The following is a 10,169-nucleotide window of genomic DNA, read 5'->3' on the forward strand; positions in this document are numbered from 1 at the left end:
ATGTTCAGCAGCCACCCCTGCCTTTTTCAGTGACAACCACCTACCTCTGTTGAATTCCTCCCAAGGTTACTCACAGCTCAAGCAAAAAATGTTTGGATATCAAATATTCTGCAAATACTCAAATCACCTATTCAGTAAATCCCAGTCCCTGTGAATGAACCTCCCCTGAAAATTAAGCAGCATTTATTTGAGGGAGAGGGCTGATTTGAGCTTCCTTGGGGAGATACAAAATTGAGAGACTGGAAAGGGATTTTAATTGCAGAAAACACACTCAGAGCTTCAAAAACTGATGCCAGAGTCCTTCAAAAGCTGTTTATGCTTCTTTACACATTCATTTACTTTACCAAAATTTTACTTTTGGCAAATCCAGGACTTTTCCACTGTACTGAGCAAGCATTTAAATCAACTGTTTCTACTGTAAGCAAAAGTCAGCAGAGGAAAGAATGCAGAGGAAAAATTGCTGAACTCTTCCTGCAAACTGGAGGATCAGGACCAATACATGCTACTTATAAAAGTTGTGACCCACAGGGTTCATGCCTGGAATGCTTTAATGAGGCCATTAAAGACACATAATCCAGATGTACAAAAGTAATTACAAAATGACTTGAGTCTCTTCATACATATATTTTAAAACCTACTACAATAACTCTTCCTCCACTCTCCTTAAAACCCCATTGAAAAGCTATTAGCCCTATAAAACTACGTAGCTTTCATAACTCTAGTTACCAATGAAAAATATTAGACATGGAGACCACTATTATTATTTTACTTTATCCCTATTGTCTTCTTCCCTTTCCCTTTCTCCAGATGCTTCCTAGGAATATGAGGGAAGAAAAGAAACAAACAAAAAAATCCTTTGTAAACATCATGGGAAAATAGGAAAAGCAAATTCTGAAAGTGTCATGTTAATAAATCTTTTTCAGCACATAAGATTAAAATGTAATACTTGACTAATATTGGGATATTTTTATTGCCTTATCAACTTTCCTCTTGGTCCAGCAACAGATTATCTACAAACAACACTCACATATATTAAAAATTATTTGTCTTTTTTTTAAATTTTATCTCAACTTCCTTTCAAATAGTAGTACCTGAGACTTAGAAGTCTTTACCCTAATTTAATGCTGACCTACCAAGAGGATATGAGTTTGAATTTAGAGAATAAACAAGTGTTGGGGGGTTGTAAAAGTTTTCTTTTTATGGAAGTGCTGATAGTTGCTTAAAGAACACTAGTGAACCATTTATTTTAATAGCTTTTCATTTCCTGTTTCGGTGTGTAATACCTGTGAGACTTAGAAAATAAGTGCTATTCTAGACAAGTTTCATTTGGTAAACATTGATCCATTTGCTTTTATTCTGATTAGAGCTGAAATAAACTGTTCTCTCTCCCTATTTTCATTCTGTGTCATCCCAGTTGGAAGTCCTGAGCTGAGCCATGACTTTCGTTCACAAAGTGCTTTCAGCATAAGCACCGCAAGATCCTTAGGTGCCCCACTTTCTTATTTCAGCAAAGAGTAAAAAGTGAAGGTTTGTGTTGCTTCCTCTTGCATGGAAAACAACAAGCCTATTTTAGAAAAGGAGAAAATCGAATCCTTTTGAGGGACCATATAACTCTTGGATAAAGTGTTCTTAACAGTTTTCTGACAGACCTCACTTCAAATCATGGGATGATCATCTGACCTTGAGCAACTGACCTCATTTCATCAGACCAGTTTCTCCATCAGTAAAATAAAATTAACAATAGTACTCTCTTTAGAGCATCATTATGAGGATTCAATATAACAGTGTTTAATAAACAGAAGATCTAGGAAAAGTCATATCTTATTACCTATGGATTCACTTCACATATGGTACTAGGAAAAATATACTACTAGGAGGTATTATATATACCTCCCCAGATCAATGTTGTATTTCTTAGAGATGCATATCAAATATAGTCTTGTGTGTGTGTTAGGGGTGGGAGTGAGTGAAGGGTCTAGATAAAATATAAATGACTTGATAATTGTTGAAAAAGAGATAATATGACAAACTCCTATGTACCTTATCTTATTTTTGGATATGTTTGAAATATTCCATAATCAAAATATTAAAACAAACAGAAGTAAAACGAAACTCTTGGGATGTTGGTCCCCAGGACTGTGGGAGAGGCAAAAAGATCACATAAACTTGGTTTTTCCTGTATGCATACATTCCTTGTATTTTTGTCTAGAAATATCTTATCCTCATTCTTGCCTGTATTTCTGCCAGAACATGTTGCTGCGTATGTGCTTTTTAAGCATCTCTAAGAATATACTTCTCAGTAATATTTCCCCTTAGAGAAGTGGGAGGCAGAGGGCACAGAGGAATCTTGATTCTCCAAGGAAAAAATTTTCTCCTTGGTTATTAACATGAGAGCTGCCCCAGGTTGCCGGGAGATTACAAATCACATCTCTGTTTTTTGGGCCCTTGAGGGAAAGGATGCCAGGGAAACAAACTCACTGGGAATGATGTGTGTCATCCATGGAAGCCATCTGGAGATATACTCGTAAAAAAGGCTGTGTTGAAAAGAATATGGCAACAGCTTCTGCTCTTCTTCTGGAATTGGCTTCCAACCTTCTTCATTTAACCTCCTTTAGCCCAAAGTGCACCATAGGCTGACAATCCCAAAGGCCTTGTTTTGACATGAGGCATTAATCAATATTATGATATAGTTTCTGCATAATGGGGTGCTTTCATGTCAATCAACCACTGACTTAGACTTCTATGACTATGAAAAATCCAATATGTCTACATTTGTGTGGTTTATAGTTTGATGTCTGTCTTCACTGAGAAAAATTATGACAAAAAATTTTTTTTACCCCTCCTCCCCTTTTTTAAGGGATTTGGAGAAGAACTTAAAGAAGACATACAAAAATGAGGCTGAACAAGTCTTGGTCCCAGCAAGTAATGGTGTATTAATTATCTACTTCTGCATAACAAATACCCCCAAACTAGCAACTTAAAACAACATTTGTTATTTTCTCACAGGGACTATGGTCATCACTGGATCACCTGTGGGAGGTTTCCCTTCCAAGCCCTCACACGGCTGTTGTTAACATTGAATTCCTCATAGGCTGTTGGACTGAGAACCTCAGTTCTTCACTGGCAGCCTACTCTAGGATTGCTATAATAAGCCAGGTGATTGGTTTCATTAATTATTATTTTTGTCTTTTCTTCTTGATAGAGTGAAAACCACAAGTTTATTGTAAAATTCAACTTACAATATTTCTACTTGGGAAACCTGCACACCCCAGCCTCAAAATGCCTCAGTGCTACACTGATATGAGTTGCCTGGCCAACCTCTACTGATCCATCAGATCTCAACTTAAAAGGCCTTCTCATAAGATTAGTTAGGGAGGAGTCCCTCCTTTTCAATTGTTTGGAATAGTTTCAGAAGGAATGGTACCATCTTCATTCTGATACCAAAACCAGGCAGAGACACAACAAAATAAAAAAGGAAACTTCAGGCCCATATCCCTGATAAACACAGATGCGAAAATCCTCAATAAAATACTGGCAAACCCAATCCAGCAGCACATCAAAATTTATCCACCACAATCAAATTGGCTTCATCCCTGGGATGCATGGCAGTTTAACATACACAAATTAATAAACGTAATCCATCACATAAACAGAACCAAAGATAAAAACCACACGATTAGCTCAATAGATGCAGAAAAGGCCTTTGATAAAATTCAACATCCCTTCATGTTAAAAACTCTCAATAAACATAACGAAATAATAAGGGCTATTTATGACAAACCCACAGCCAACATCATACTAAATGGGCAAAAGCAGGAAGTATTTGCTTTGAAAACTGGTGTAAGACAAGGATGCACTCTCTCACCACTCCTATTCAACATAGTATTGGAAGTTCTGGCCAGGGCAATCAGGCAAGAGAAAGAAATAAAGTGTATTCAAATAGGAAGAGAGGAAGTCAAATTGTCTGTTTGCAGACAACATGATTTTATATTTAGAAAACCCCATCCCCATCATCTCAGCCCAAAAACTCCTTATGTTGATAAGCAACTTCAGCAAAGTCTCAGGATACAAAATCAATGTGCAGAAAGTATAAGCATTCATTTGCACCAACAATAGACAAGCAGAGAACCAAATCATGAATGAGCTCCCATTCACAATCACTGCAAAGTTAGTAAAATACCTAGGAATACAGCTAACAAGGGATGTGAAGGACCTCTTAAAGGAGAACTACAAAACACTGCTCAAGGAAATTAGAGGGGACACAAAGAAATGGAAAAACGTTCCACCCTCATGGATAGAAGACTCAATATTGTAAAAATGGCCATAATGCCTAAAGTAATTTACAGGTTCAATGCTACTCCTCTCAAACTACCGTTGACATTCTTCACAGAATTAGAAAAAAACTACCTTAAAATTCATACGGAATCAAGGAAGACCCCATATACCCAAGACAATCCTAAGCAAAAAGAACAAGCTGGAGGCATCACACTACCTGACTTCAAACTATACTACAAGGCTACAGTAACCAAAACAGCATGGTACTGACAAAAACAGATACATAGACCAATGGAAGAGGATAGAGAACTAAGAAACAAGACCACACATCTACAACCATCTGATCTTTGACAAGCCTGACAAAAACAAGTAATGGGAAAAGGATCTCCTATTTTAATAAATGTTACCAGGAAAACTGACTAGCCATATGAAGAAAATTGAAACTGGACCCTTTCCTTATACCTTATGCAAAAATTAACTCAAGATGAATTGAAGACTTAAATGTAAAACCCAAAACCATAAAAATTCTAGAAAAAAACCTAGGCAATACCATTCAGGATATAGGCAGGGGCAAAGACTTCATGACGAAAATGCCAAAAGCAATTGCAACAAAAGCCAAAATTGACAAATGGAATCTAATTAATCTAAAGAGCTTCTGCACAGCAAAAGAAACCATCACAGTGAACAGAAAACCTACAGAATGGGAGAAAATTTTTGCAATCTACCCATCTGACAAAGGTTTAATTTCCAGAATTTACAAGGAACTTAAATTTACAGGAAAAAAACAACCCCATCAAAAAGTGGGCAAAGGATATGAAAAGATGCTTCTCAAAAGAAGACATTTATGCAGCCACCAAACATATGAACAAAAACTCAACATCACTGGTCATTAGAGAAATGCAAATCAAAACCACAATGAGATGCCATCTCGTGGCAGTCAGAATGGCGATTATTAAAAAGTCAAGAAACAATAAATGCTGGTGAGGCTGTGGAGAAATAGAAACACTTTGCTGGTGGGAATGTAAATTAGTTCAACCATTGTGGAAGACAGTATGGTGATTCCTCAAGGATCTAGAACCAGAAATACTGTTTGACCCAGAAATCCCATTACTGGATATATATCCAGAGGAATATAAATCATTCTACTATAAAGGCACATGCACGTATATGTTTATTGCAGCACTATTTACAATAGCAAACTAATGGAACCAACCCAAATTCCTGTCAATGATAGACTGGATAAAGAAAATGTGGTACATATACACCTTGGAATACTACGCAGCCTTAAAAAGGAATTAGATCATGACATTTGCAGAAACATGGATGAAGCTGGAAGCTATCATCCTCAGCAAACCAACACAGGAACGGAAAACCAAACACTGCAAGTTCTCACTCATAAGTGGGAGTTGAACAATGAGAACACATGGACACAGGGAGGGGAACAACACACACCAGTGCCTGTTAGGGGTTGGAAGGTGAGGGGAGGGAATTAGAGGGTGGGTCAATAGGTTCAGCAAACCACCATGACACGTGTATACCTATGTAACAAACCTCCACGTTCTGCACATGTATCCTGGAATTTAAAGTGAAACAATTAAATGTCTTTCTTGGGTGAAGATATTTTTGCCTCCCTAAGGTAGGTTAGTGTCCCTGTGGTTCAATCTCATATCACCTTTACCTCGATAAGACACTGATCCACTATAATTGATCATTATTTAAGGTATCTGCATCTGCAAAATTGCAAGCTAAATGTCAGGAGGACCATGTCTGTTTTGCTTTCTCTTATATTCTCATGGTGAAGTAAAGTGTGAACATACAATAAACATTTTTTTTAAATTGCTTACCTGACAACTATTAGCACACATTGAGCACTTCCTATGTTCCAGGTGGAATAGAGAAGGCTTAAGTTCCTTTCTGACTGTTATTGTCTATAACGGAAAATTTTGTTAGGTTTGTACCACTTTGATGAGCTTAAGAAGTATTTTCACATCCAAATTATGAAAAACAAACATTGCCAAAAAGGTACAGTCTATCCAAAGAACTACAAAAAACATTAAAGTTTCCAGTCTTTGTTTCCTAAACCCAGCACCACTGGTAGTCTGGTTCATGGACCTGTCTTCTGTACTGTTGAACAAATATCACCAACTTTGGCCCCAGGAGCTGCTAAGTCTGGATGGGTGTAGGAAGCACTGGGCCTCTATCTGACTAGAGTGGGGAAGGGATAAATTAAGTGGTGGTTTTATAGCCCTGTTAGGACTCTGTCTTGCCTACCTGTGGAGTGTCCCTTAAAGAAGAGAGGATGCTTTGGGAAGAAGACCAGTCTCCTTGGGCTTCCTTAACCCTGGTTTATGGCCCATGGTCAGAACATCAACCTGGTATTTTATTTTAGAAGCATGATAGAGGTGAAGCCTCTGGGTGGTAGAAAGACACAGCTAATATCTTCTCTTCCCAGGACTTCCTGTTTATGTGTGTGCTTTGTGAAAATAAAGCTTTATGAAAGCTTTGTGTGCTTTATGAAAATAAGCATCGAACATGTAAATTGGAGTATGTGAATTTTAATCTTCCTGCTGCTCTCTAACTGGCTGACTTAGATAAAGTAACCTTTCCTTTCTGAATCTCAGATTTTTCATCTCCCAGATAAAAAACTGGGGCTGGACAATTGTACATCCTCTTGTAGTTCAGGTGATATAATTTCCTTTAATCCATGACATAAATGATTCCTGCTGTCTCCACCGCCTCCTCATCATGATGTACCCTTCTCAATACTTTCCAGTATTTGGCAGTCACATTCCAGCTAGAGCACGTCAAGGCAGAATAATCTAGCACAGAAGGTGGTGTTCATATATACCATCTGACTGCCAGGAAGCCTCTGGTAGCTTTTCTAGCACAAGGGAATGATTTATCCACACTCTTTCCCTGGATCCTATATTGGAACACCAGCACTCACTTCTGTTGAGTCTCTGTTTCTCCAGAATCACACACTTTCTATCCTGGAATCCAGAAATAATGGAACACGGAAAACTCCTCCTTTCATAAAGTAGATGCTCAGTAAATGTTTATATATTAATTTTAATAAAATAATATAGGATGAGTGGTAGAGGAACAAAGTTCCATTCACTGTCTGCTTCCCTCCTGGGCTCTGTGAGAGTATTCCTAATCATGATCTTATGATTTGAAAGAGGCAAGGTCTCCAGAGTTGTAGAATGATACCTTGCTCCGGGAATGCTTTGATAACAGATTTTAGTTTTAGCAAACTAAAAATGAGTATACGGATATGTTTTACTGATAAAAATTAAACATAAAACTACTATGTACTTTTTGTGTTTTCTAAATTGGCAACCTAAAGATACAAGGCTCAAGAATGCAGAACCGAAACTTTCTCATATTCCCTTGTCTCCCTGTTCTGTCTTTATTTCTCTTACTTTTTAAAAGAGAATAAAGCCCTCGACTTGTTGCTTTTTCCTTATTTCCAAAAACTATCAAAGACTGATAAAAATGCTAGGGAAGAAATATCTGCATTTTACTTAGAATCTCTAAGCCTTTTGTCTGTACCTTTCTGAAGATGCAAAAAGTCACACTGTGGCATCGCCTCGCCCATGCCCTGTTGGAGAGGAGAGGAAATCAAATCCACGCCTTAGAGTTGCACCAACCCTTTCCAAAATGTACTTTTCCTGATTTTTAGAAAAAGAGAGAACCTTGAATTACATGCATATTGTATAGAGAAAATGCTGTTTTTTTTTTTTTTTGAGACGAAGTCTCGCTCTGTGGCCCAGGTAGGAATGCAGTGCCACCACCTCGGCTCACTGCAAGCTCTGCCGCCCGGGTTCACGCCATTCTCCTGCCTCAGCCTCCTGAATAGCTAGGACTATAGGCGCCCACCACTAAGCCCGGCTAATTTTTGTATTTTTAGTAGAGACAGGGTTTCACCATATTGGTCAGGCTGGTCTCGAGCTCCTGACCTCAGGTGATCTGCCCGCCTCAGCCTCCCAAAGTGCTGGGATTACAGGCATGAGCCACTGTGCCTGGCTTGTCCTCTTTTTTAAAGAAACAAAAAAGTCAATAAACACCAATGCTCTGAAATTTTTGAAGAAGGGAACAAGATTAAACTTTTGTTTAACAGTGATTGCCATAGACTAAAGGTTTGGTGTGAGGATTCTGGTCTAGAAGGTCCCTGTTCCTTAAGACCATCTGTCTTCCTAGAGGAGAACATCAGGGCCTGAGTTTTGATGGTGGCCCTCACAGAGACATACAGCATGTTCAATGGCTGGGAGAAATATTGTCTTCTTCTCTAGGTGGCAGCTGCTCTAATGGAAAGAACACTGGATTGAATCTAACCAAACCAGCCATTCAGCTTCCAAAAGTTGTGCAAAGGGAAACAAAAGTGCATGCTTATCTTAATTGAATGTTGAGTGTTGTGAGGATGAATTCGCATGATGTGAATGTGCTTTATAAATTATGCATGGGAAGATAAATGTGGGTGTTTTAATTGCTTTCAATTTATATGATTATCAGCACTGAGAACTGACTATATGTCAGGTACTGTGTTATTCACTACGTATATCTAAACCCACTTACTCTTCCCTGAAACATTGGGAGACATGTATTATGATGCTAATGCCACAAAGGGAGGCAAGGAGGACTGAAGCCCACAAAAGTAACTTCACCACTATTCTATGTTGTCACATAGAAATTCTGCAGCTCACACTCAACTCTCTGCCCCCATACTTTAAATTGCAACAGCAATTCATCTCTTTTCCTTGCTTTCTTCTGTCTTCCATGTAATGCACATAGGACAAGGAACAACCTTTGACACAGAATCTTAACTTTCACAGTAAAGTTTTAGCTAATACCCCTACCATATCATGCAGATTGACTACCAATGTGTCTCTCTTGGGTCTCAGCTGGCAATACACTCGTCTGCCCTGTGAGATGGAAATTCAGGACGAGGAGTCATGAAGGGAGCAATGTGTTGAGCCAAAATGTGACATTTTATGTGGTCCCTTTGTGGATTGTAACTACATTCCCTTTAATGCCCTTTTATTTCTCACTCTCAGAGGTGGGGGGGGGGGGCAAGAAGGGAATTAATTATAGTGAGCCACTATTCCTGCCTGCTGACAGAATGTTGCTCATAAACTATGGGCTGGGAATAGATGTCCCTATAAAAGCATAAAATGAGAGGCCGCTCCTCCCATAGAAATGACTGCAGATGGGCAAGTCTCTACTTTTGTTGAGAAATGCTCAGACTACTGAAAGGGAGCTTTCTTAATCTGTGGCCACAGTTCTTGAAATCAGGTCATCAGATGTTCTAAAATACCTGCTCAGGTGCATACAAAGACCCATATTGTATACATGCCAGGCATAAATACCACATATGTGTGTACACAGACATATGCATTCACACACAACACACACCTGAAACTCAAGAAGGAAAGAATCAGGACTTATAATATTGTTGGCCCTGAGTCTGACAGACTATTCTTCAAATTCCAAGTCCATTATAGGTTATCCACATTCTTTGTAAAACTTGTACATTAATAGCTTTAGAAAAATAGAAATAGATATGTACGTAAAAAGTGACATGTTTATAGTGTGTTCTTTTTTCAGCTTTATTGAAGTATAATTGACGAAAATTGTATATATTTAAAGATGTACAACTTGATTTTTTATACATGTATACATGTGAAATTATCAGTACATTCATATCAGCATGATTCTAATCTCACTCTCCTTGTAATAAATAAGCAATTTGGGGAACGTAATTCAAAATTATGTAAAAATCCAGTAAAGATTTAAAAGCCCTAAAAGACACTTTCAAACATAAAGCGATGAACATGGGGATAACTTTTAAAATCTCTTCATGTGAATATAATATACAGCCACTTTGAGAACTATTA

The sequence above is a fragment of the Pongo pygmaeus genome, chromosome 8, assembly GCF_028885625.2.
Source record: "Pongo pygmaeus isolate AG05252 chromosome 8, NHGRI_mPonPyg2-v2.0_pri, whole genome shotgun sequence".
Classification (NCBI taxonomy): Eukaryota; Metazoa; Chordata; class Mammalia; order Primates; family Hominidae; genus Pongo; species Pongo pygmaeus.